The sequence below is a fragment of the Rhinoraja longicauda genome, chromosome 3 (genome assembly GCF_053455715.1).
Source record: "Rhinoraja longicauda isolate Sanriku21f chromosome 3, sRhiLon1.1, whole genome shotgun sequence".
Lineage (NCBI taxonomy): Eukaryota > Metazoa > Chordata > Chondrichthyes > Rajiformes > Arhynchobatidae > Rhinoraja > Rhinoraja longicauda.
In genome coordinates this window covers 98,028,788-98,039,532 of record NC_135955.1, presented here as the reverse complement: position 1 = coordinate 98,039,532, position 10,745 = coordinate 98,028,788, and positions in this window count along the sequence as shown.

Sequence of the window (10,745 nt, the reverse complement as noted above, 5' to 3'; positions counted from 1 at the left end):
GTTATGGAATAACTTGGTTAATTCCCAGAATGGCGGGACTGTCGTGTGTGGAAAGACAGGAGCGACTAGGCTTGTATACGCTGGAATTTACAAGGATGAGAGGGGATCTCATTGAAACATTAAGGGATTTGACACATTAGAGGCAGGAAACATGTTCCCAATGTTGGGAGAGTCCAGAACAATGGGCCACAGTTTAAGAATAAGGGGTAGGCCATTTAGAACTGCGATGAGGAAAAACTTTTTCAGTCAGAGAGTTGTGAATCTGTGGAATTCTCTGCCTCAGAAGGCAGTGGAGGCCAATTCTCTGGATGCTTTCAAGATAGAGCTAGATAGAGCTCTTAATGATAGCGGAGTCAGGGGGCATGGGGAGAAGGCAGGATCGGGGTACTGATTGTGAATGATCAGCCATGATCACATTGAATGGTGGTGCTGGCTCGAAGGGCCGAATGGCCTACTCCTGCACCTATTGCCTATTGTCTATTGTTAGAACCTGTTCAGAAATCCAATAACAAAGGGGACAAAGTTGTTCCTGCGTCTCCTTTAGTTTAGTTTAGAGATACAGCACGGAAACAAACTCTTTGTCCCACCAAGTCCACACCAACCAGCAATCCCCGCACACTAACATTCTCCTACACACACGGGGGACAATTTACAATTAGTCCAAGCCAATTATCTGACAAACATGGACGTCTTTGGAGCGTGGGAGGAAACCAGAGATCCTGGAGAAAACCCATGCAGGTCACGGGGAGAACGTACAATCTCCGTGCAGACAGCAGCCATAGTCAGGATCGAACCCGGGTCTCAGGTGCTGTAAGGCAGCAACTCTACCGCTCCGCCACCGTGCCGCCCGACACGGTGGACACTTTCAAAGTTACGTATCTTCTGCCCGATGGGAACGGGGAGAAGGAGTGACCAGGGTGTGGAATGTCCTTGATTTTGTTGGCTGCTTTCTTGAGTAAGAATGAAGTGTAGATGGAGTCAATGATGGGTCAACAGTTTCCAAATATGCAGATGACATTAACATAGAGGACTGGTGAACTGTGAGAAGGATCACAGTAGATATAAAGAGATACATAAGGAGCCTCAGCTCCTGTATTTTCTTTTCTAGCTTCCCAGATTGTCCTTGAATATATCTGACCAGGCCCAGGAGATTTATCTACCTTCATATGTTTTAAGATATCCAGCACCTCTTGGTCAACTGTAATACTCTCCTCCTCCTCCTCCTCAAGACTTCACCATTCACATTCCCAAGTTTAGATTTTTTAGATTTAGATTTAGATTTAGAGATACAGCGCGGAAACAGGCCCTTCGGCCCACCGGGTCCGCGCCGCCCAGCGATCCCCGCACATTAACACTATCCTACACCCACTAGGAACAATTTTTACATTTACCCAGGCAATTAACCTACAAACCTGTACGTCTTTGGAGTGTGGGAGTAAACCGAAGATCTCGGAGAAAACCCACGCAGGTCACGGGGAGAACGTACAAACTCCGTACAGACGGCGCCCGCAGTCGGGATCGAACCTGAGTCTCCGGCGCTGCACTCGCTATAAGGCAGCAACTCTACCGCTGCGCCACCGTGCCGCCCTCTAGTTCTCTAGTCCTCATGTCTTCTGTAACTATCTTTTAATCGAAGATGAAAACACAATGTGCTGGAGTAACTCAGCGGGTCAGGCAGCATCTCTGGAGGGAAAGGATGGGTGACGTTATGGGTGACCCGAAATGCCACCCATTCTTTTTCTCCAGAGATGCTGCCTGACCCGCTGAGTTACTCCAGCGCTCTGTGTCCATCTTCGATCTATACCGACATCTGCAGGGTTTTTTTCTACGTATCTTGTTATCGATGTTTGTTGTCACTCCATACTTTGGTCATTCCCGTGCCTAGTTTGCACTGAAGGCAGATGCATTTGGTTTCATTTACAACTACAAAGCATACGCCACAAACAATGAAGAAAATATTTGCTGACGATTAAAAAAAAGAATCACTTTTTTTTTGTTTTAATTATTTATTCCAGTACAACCAGCATTTACGAAATAATTGCATTTTAAAACCACATCATAGTTTCTTAATGGGTTTTAACAAGTTGCGTGTAAAGGATTGTATTTGGAAAAGGATTGATCTCGTTGGTATTTTGTCACTCGGTTTTCCCCCCTTCCCAGCTCTCTGGAATAATTTATTGGTGGAATTTCCATGACCACGACCACAAAAATGTATCTCTGCCAAATGCCATCATAATGCCACTTTTTCTCTTTGCAGGAAGCCTCCAGTTGAGGATTGTCCTTAACCTGAAGTGTTGGTTAGTTTTAGTTTAGTTTAGTTTAGAGATACAGTGCGAAAAAAGATCGGGGTGGCACGGTGGCGCAGCGGTAGTGTTGCTGCCTTACAGCGCTTGCAGCGCCAGAGACCCGGGTACGATCCCGACTACGGGTGCTGTCTGTACGGAGTTTGTACGTTCTCACAATGACAGCCTGGGTTTTCTCCGAGATCTTCGGTTTCCTCCCACACTCCAAAGACGTACAGGTATGTAGGTTAATTGGCAGTATAAAGGTAAAAATTGTCCCTAGTGGGTATAGGATAGTATTAGTGTGCGGGGATCGCTGGTCGGCGGGGACCCGGTGGGCCGAAGAGCCTGTTTCCGCATGGTATCTCTAAACTCTAAACGAAAGATACTTTGGCTCACCGGGTCCGTGCTGACCAGTGATCCCCGCACTCTAACAATATCCTACATGCCCCAGGGACTATTTACAATTTTACAATTTTACCAGAGCCAATTAACCTACAAACCTGTACGTCTTTCGAGTGTGGGAGGAAATGGGAGCACCCGGAGAAAGGCCTCGCCACCCAACTTGCAGCAGCATAACAGATATTTAAACGTACCTCTCTGTAAAACCCATAATAAACAACAAAAACTAGTGACTAATATATATATTTAAACATAGAAACATAGAAAATAGGTGCAGGAGTAGGCCATTCGGCCCTTCGAGCCTGCACCGCCATTCAATATGATCATGGCTGATCATCCAGCTCAGTAACCTGTACCTGCCTTCTCTCCATACCCCCTGATCCCTTTAGCCACCAGGGCCACATCTAACTCCCTCTTAAATATATCCAATGAACTGGCCTCAACTACCTTCTGTGGCAGAGAATTCCACAGACTCACCACTCTCTGTGTGAAGAAATGTTTTCTCATCTCGGACCTAAAAGACTTCCCCCTTACCCTTAAGCTGTGACCCCTTGTTCTGGACTTCCCCAACATCGGGAACAATCTTCCCGCATCTAGCCTCTCCAACCCCTTAAGAATTTTATATGTTTCTATAAGATCCCCCCTCAGTCTTCTAAATTCCAGCGAGTACAAGCCTAGTCTATCCAGTCTTTCTTCATATGAAAGTCCTGCCATCCCAGGGATTAAAAAATCGAACAGACAAATAAATAGAGAACAGTAGTGCAAAGTCAAAAATAATGTCCCCAAGTCTATATAGTTCGGAGCCCATTTGGAGGTTGTGGTGTTTAATAGCCTGATTGTTGATGAGAAGAAGCTGTTCCTGAACCTGGACGTTAGAGTTTTCAGGCTCCTATACCTTCTTCCTGATGGCAGGGGTGAAATGAGAGCGTGGCCAGGGTGGTGTGTGGGTCTCTGATGATGCTGGCTGCCTTTTTGAGGCAGCGACTCTTGGAGGTCCCTTCGATGGTGGGGAGGTCAGAACCGTGATGGACTGGGGAGTGTTCACCACTTTCTGCAGTCTCCTTCGTTCCTGGGCGTTTTCGGGTTGCCGAACCAGGCCGTGATGCAATCGGCCAGCAGGCTCTCTACCGTACACCTACAGTTCAAGAGAGTCCGTGCCGACCAGCGATCTCCGCACACTAACACTATCCTACGCACGAGGGACAATTTACAATCTTTACCGAAGCCAATTAGCCTACAAACCTGTACGTCTTTGGAGTGTGGGAGGAAACCGGAGCACCTGCGGAAAATCCACACTGTCACGGGGAGAACGTACAAACTCCGTACAGACAGAAAGATAGAAAGATAGAGAAAAGATAGACCCGCCATGATTGAATGGTGGAGTAGACTCGATTGGCCGAATGGCCTAATTCTGCTCCCATGACCGATGAACTTAAGAACATGACGCCAAGTTAAATTAACATCCTCTACCTGTATGTGATCCATACCTCTCAGTTCCCTGCGTATCCATGTGCCTATCCAAAACCCTGGTAAATGCCACTATCGTATCTACCCCCACCACCTCCTTCCCCTGGCACTGAGTTCTAGGCACTCAATAGACAATAGATAATAGACAATAGGTGCAGGAGTAGGCCATTCGGCCCTTCGAGCCAGCACCGCCATTCAATGTGATCATGGCTGATCATTCTCAATCAGTACCCCGTTCCTGCCTTCTCCCCATACCCCCTGACTCCGCTATCCTTAAGAGCTCTATCTAGCTCCCTCTTGAATGTATTCAGAGAATTGGCCTCCACTGCCCTCTGAGGCAGAGAATTCCACAGATTCACAACTCTCTGACTAAAAAAGTTTTTCCTCATCTCTGTTCTAAATGGCCTACCCCTTATTCTTAAACACTCACCACCCTCTCTGTGTGAAAAAGTAGAGAAAAAGGTTAAAAAGGTTCATTATTTTGTGACTACTTACCAAAAAATCTTCTGTTCAGGCGTGAATATCTAATTTATTTTGGATGAATCATTGCCAGTCATATTGAACTTTGGCCGTTGCGTTTGGACGGATGCGAGGACATTTGGACATTTGGTAGGGACAGATTGTCAGGGCCACACGCAAAGAAATGAATGGGAAATCATTGTTGACCTACTGCTTACTGACACTGATAAGATGGCTAATTTGTTAAACAAAGTGCAATAGTAATTGATTAATGAGCTTTCCTTGATGTACAGGAAACAAGAAATTATGTATAGGGAAAAAACTGCAGATGCTGGTTAAAATCGAAGGTAGACACAAAATGCTGGAGTAACTCAACGGGTCAGGCAGCATCTCGGGAGAGAAGGAATGGGTGACTGTTTCGGGTCGAGACCCTTCTTCAGACAAGAACAAGAAATTATGGTGTTTACAGACGCGTGGGACTGCAGACCCTGGAATCTTGGGCAAAGCACAAAGTGCCAGGGTGATTCTGTGTCTCAAACATCTCTGGAGAAGATGAATAGATGAAGTTTCAGGTCAGGACTTCTTCAAACTGACTGTACTAAGTTCGTAAGTGATAGGAGCAGAATTAGGTCATTCGGCCCATCAAGTCTACTCCGCCATTCGATCATGGCTGATCTATCTTTCCCTCTCATCCCCATTCTCCTGCCTTCGCCCCATAACCACTGACACCCGCACTAATCAAGAATCTGTCAATCTGTGCCTTAAAAATACCCAATAGTAGGTGGGAGAAAGCAGGGAAAGCGGGAGTTTCGATTGCCCCGACGCGGGAGTTTCGATCACTCTGATGTGGGAGTTTCGACCGCCCGAACATGAGAGTTTCAATCGCCCTGATGCGAAGGCTGCGACCACCAACTGCGGGAGCTTCGATCGCCCCGATGGATGTTACGACTGCCCCGACCGCGGGAGAATAAAGAGGAAGAGGATTGGACTTTATTGCCTTTCATCACAGTGAGGGATGTGGGGAATCCACTGTGGTGGATGTTTATGTTAACTCTTATGTAGTTGTGAGTCTTGTTGCTTTTTTCCTTCGTGGGGCTGTATGGTAATTCGCATATCACCGTACCTTAATAGGTACATGTGACAATAAAAGGTCTTTGACCTTTGAAACCTTAGAAGTACTAGAGGAATTCAGCGGGTCAAGCAGCATCTCTGGAGAAAAAGAATGGGTAACGTTTCAGGTCGGAACCCTTTTTCAAACGCATGAAACCAAACTTAAACACAACCTAGTCTTTTTCTCCAGAGATGCTGTCTGACTTGCTGAGTTACTCCAGCATTTTGTGTCGATCTTTGGTATAAACCAGCACCTGCAGTTCCTTCCCACACAAGGGAGGTGGGAATTCAGCAAAATAGAACGCGCTGGAGGACTCAGAGGGTCAGGCAGCATCTGTGGAAGGAATGGACAGGCGGTGTTTTGGGTCGGGATACTTCTTCAAGACTCTGTGAGACTTTAGTTATGTGGAGAGAAGCTGGGATTGTGTACCTTGAGGAGATCTAATGGAGGAATGTAAAATTAGGACAAGTACAGACAGAGGAGGGTTGAGAGGAACTACTCACTTTGAGAGTGGAGTCAAGAAGGAAAGGACATACACCGATGAGCCAAAACATTATGACCACTGACAGGTGAAGTGAATAACATTGATTATCTTGTTACAATGGCACTTGTCAAGGGGTGGGATATATTAGGCAGCAAGTGAACAGTGAGGTCTTGAAGTTGTTGTGTTGGATGCAGGAGAAATGGGCAGGAGTAAAGACCAGAGCGACTTTGACAAGGGCCAAATTGTTATGGCCAGACGACTGGGTCAGAGCATCTCTGAAACGGCAAGGCTTGTGGGGTGCTCCCGGTCAGCAGTGGTGAGTACCTACCGACAGTGGTCCGAGGAGGGACAAACCACAAACCGGCGACAGACAGGGTGTTGGGCGCCCAAGGCTCATCGATGCGCGAGGGCAACGAAGGCTATCCCGTCTGGTCCGAGCCGACAGAAGGTCGACTGTGGCACAAGTCGCAGAAGATGTTAATGGTGGTCACGGGAGGAATGTGTCACAATACACAGTGCATCGCACCCTGCTGCGTATGCGGCTGCACACGGAGGACCAACAGCAGATGAGGCAGGTGGTCATAATGTTTTGGCTCATCGGTGTAGAATGAAAGTGATTGCAGCATGCAACAAAAAAGCTCTTCACTGTACCTCGGTACGCTTGACAACAATAATAAACTGAACTCAAACTCAAACTAAAGTAAAGGTAACATGAGGGATTTTTTCACGCATGAACATCGAACAGAACAGTACAGCACAAGAACAGGCCCTTTGACCCCAATGTCAATGACCATGATGCCAAGGCCATGTCCTATCTGGCTGCACATAACCCATATCTTTCAATTCCAGGCCTGTCCAAATGCCTATGCGAACATGTTTTAAATGCTTCACCCACCACATGGAGTGGGTAGATGATGAAATGCAGTGCCAGGAATTGTGTAGAAGGCAGATTCAATAGTTGTGATTAAAAAGGTAGACACAAAATGCTGGAGTAACTCAGCGGGACAGGCAGCATCTCTGGAGAAAAGGAATGGGCGACGTTTCAGGTCGAGACCCTTCTTCAGACTGATGTCAGGGGAGTGAGCGGGACAGAGATAGAATGTAGTCGGAGACAGTAAGACTGGTGGGAGAACTGGGGAGGGGGATGAGGAGGGTGGGGGATAGAGAGGGAAAGCAAGGGCTACTTGAAGTTAGAGAAATCAATGTCCATACCGCTGGGGTGTAAGCTGCCCAAGCAAAATATGAGGTGCTGTCTTGTCAGAGTGAGGGCCAGCACAAATTGGAGGAACAACACCTCATATTTTGCTGGGGTAGCTTACACCCAAGTACCTACAGTGTCCGGGCCTGCAGTGTCCGGGCCTACAGTGTCCGGGCCTACAATGTCCGGGCCTGCAGTGTCCGGGCCTGCAGTGTCCGGGCCTGCAGTGTCCGGGCCTACAGTGTCCGGGCCTACAGTGTCCGGGCCTCCAGTGTCCGGGCCTGCAGTGTCCGGGCCTGCAGTGTCCGGGCCTCCAGTGTCCGGGCCTGCAGTGTCCGGGCCTGCAGTGTCCGGGCCTACAGTGTCCGGGCCTACAGTGTCCGGGCCTACAACGCCCCCCGAGCCTAATACGGGACAAGGGCGGTCCCGTACGGGACAAACCAATTTAGCCCAATATACGGGAAGTCCAAGCTAATACGGGACAGTTGGCAACCCTAATTAAAAAGGAGTTGGTTTTTATCTGAAATAATGGATTTGAGGGGCCAAAAGGAGAGAGCAGGCTGTGGACAACGTGAATTGTTCTTCTGTGATTTTCTAATTCTGTCCCTCTACCCCAAGAAAAGACAGCATCTTTCTCTTCAATGGAAGGAACTGCAGACGCTGGTTTACACCAAGATAGGCACAAAAAGCTGGAGTAACTCAGCGGGTCAGGCAGCATCTCTGGAGAAAAGGAATAGGTGACGTTTTGGATCGAGACCCTTCTTCAGATGGTCTGAAGCTTTTTTGTTGCCTGCTAACCAGTCAACGAAAAGACTATATACACGATTACGATCAAGCCGTCCACAGTGTACAGATACAGGATAAATAATAATGTTTATTATTCGGCCCACCGAGTCTGCACCGATCAGCGATCTACGCAGATTGACGCTATCCCACCCACTAGGGACAATTTACATTCATACCAAGCCAATTAACTTACATCTTTGGAGTGTGGGAGGAAACTGAAGATCTCAGAGAAAACCCACGCAGGTCACGGGAGGAACATACAAACTGCATACTGTACAGATGGCACCCGTGGTCAGGATCGAAGCAGGGTCTCAGGCGCTGTAAGGCAGCAACTCTACCGCTGCGCCACCATATCCCATTCCTTCTCTCCAGAGATGCTGCCTGACCCGCTGAGTTACTCCAGCAGTTTGTGTCTACCTTTCACTTCAATTACACCTTGCATCCTTTTCACGATGGCACTTTTGAGGTGTTTATCTGTGACATGTTAATTTTTGATTGGGCTCTTGAGAGACTTGTGAGGAAGTGAAATACTTGAGCAGAAAAGTTTGAGAATCTGTTGCTAATGAGCTGCTAAAATATTGAAATTTGTTGTAACATCCAAGTACCAGAGATATGCTCCTGCTTGCGATAGTTTCATTTTCATTTTGAGCCATTTTAAATCACCAATAGTGAACACGGTGGATGGGTTATTGTGAAACATGGCCATGTGGGTAAAGAGACCATTGTGTCTTTAAAGCACTGAACCATCCTTGTAATATTGCACACAAGGACACAAGAAACTAACAGCAGGACCAGGCCACCTCCCATCTACTCCATTGGAGACCTTCAAACTATCTTTGATCAGACTTTACTGGCATTTATCTTGCACTAAATGTTATTCCCTTTATCCTGTATCTGTACACTGTGGACGGCTTGATCGTAATCACGTATCGTCTTTTCACTAACTGGATAGCAGGCAAAAATAAAGCTTTTCACTGTACCTCGGTACATGTGACAATAATAAATGAAACTGAACTAAACTACTAAACTAAACTCTAAAAGTAAACCGAAGTTCTCGGAGAAAACCCACGCAGGTCACGGGGAGAAGGTACAAACTTCGTACAGACGGCGCCCGTAGTCGGGATTGCGCTGAACTAAACACTAAACACGGCACGGTGGCGCAGCGGTGGAGTTGCTGCCTTACAGCGAATGGGGCACCCGAAGACCCAAGTTCGATCCCCACTACGGGCGCCGTCTGTACGAGGTTTGTACGTTCTCCCCGTGACCTGCGTGGGTTTTCTCCGAGATCTTCGGTTTCCTCCCACACTCCAAAGACGTCCAGGTTTGTAGGTTAATTGGCTTTGTAAATGTAAAAAATAAAATAAAAAATTGTCCCCAGGGTGTGTAGGATAGTGTTAATGTGCGGGGATCGCTGGTCGGTGCGGACCCGGTGGGCCCAAAAGGGCCTGTTTCCGCGCTGTATCTCTAAAACTAAAACTAATCGCTAAACTAAACCAAATATTAAACTAAACTAAACACTAAACCAATAAATATTAAGCTAAACTAAACACTAAACTAAACACTAATTTCAGTAAAGCATTCGACAAGGTTCTGCATGTGAGGCTGCTCTGGAAGGTTAGATCGCATGGGATCCAAGGAGAGATAGCTGAATGGATGGCAAATTGGCTCCATGTAAGGAAGCAGAGGGTGATGGTGGAAGGTTGCTTCTCGGACTGGAGGCCTGTGACTAGTGGTGTGCCTCAGGGTTTGGTGCTGGGCCCGTTACTGTTTGTCATCTACATCAATGATTTGGATGAGAATGTTCAGGGCAAGATTAGCAAGTTTGCTGATGATACAAAACTGGGTGGTTTTGCAGATAGTAATAGATGGTTGTCAAAAATGGCAGCAGGATCTTGATCGGTTGGCCAGGTGGGCTGACGATTGGTTGATGGAATTGGTTAACACAGAGAAATGAGAGCATTGTAGAGCAGAGGGTTCCAGGAGTGCTGGTACATAAATCCTTGAAGGTGACGTCACAGGTGGATAGGGTAAAAGGCTTTTGGCAAATTGGCCTTAATCTGTCAGAGTTTTGAGTATAGACATTGGGAGGCAATGTTGCAGTTATATAAGATGCTGGTGAGGCTGCATTTAGATTATTGTGTTCAGTTCTGGGCACCATGTTATAGGAAAGATGTGTTGTTGGGAAGGGTGTTGAGAAGATTTACCAGGATATTGCCAGGACTCGAGGGTCTGAGCTATAGGGAGAGGTTAAGTAGGCTAGGACTCTATTCCCTGGAGCGCAGGAAGATGAGGGGTGATCTAATGGAGGTGTATAAAATCGTGATAGGAGTTTAGATTTTTTTTTTTAGATTTAGAGATACAGCGCGGAAACAGGCCCTTCGGCCCACCGGGTCCGCGCCACCCAGCGATCCCCGCACATTAACACTATCCTACACACACAAGGGACATTTTTTTTTTTACATTTGCCCAGCCAATTAACCTACAAACCTGTACGTCTTTGGAGTGTGGGAGGAAACCGAAGATCTCGGAGAAAACCCACGCAGGTCACGGGGAGAA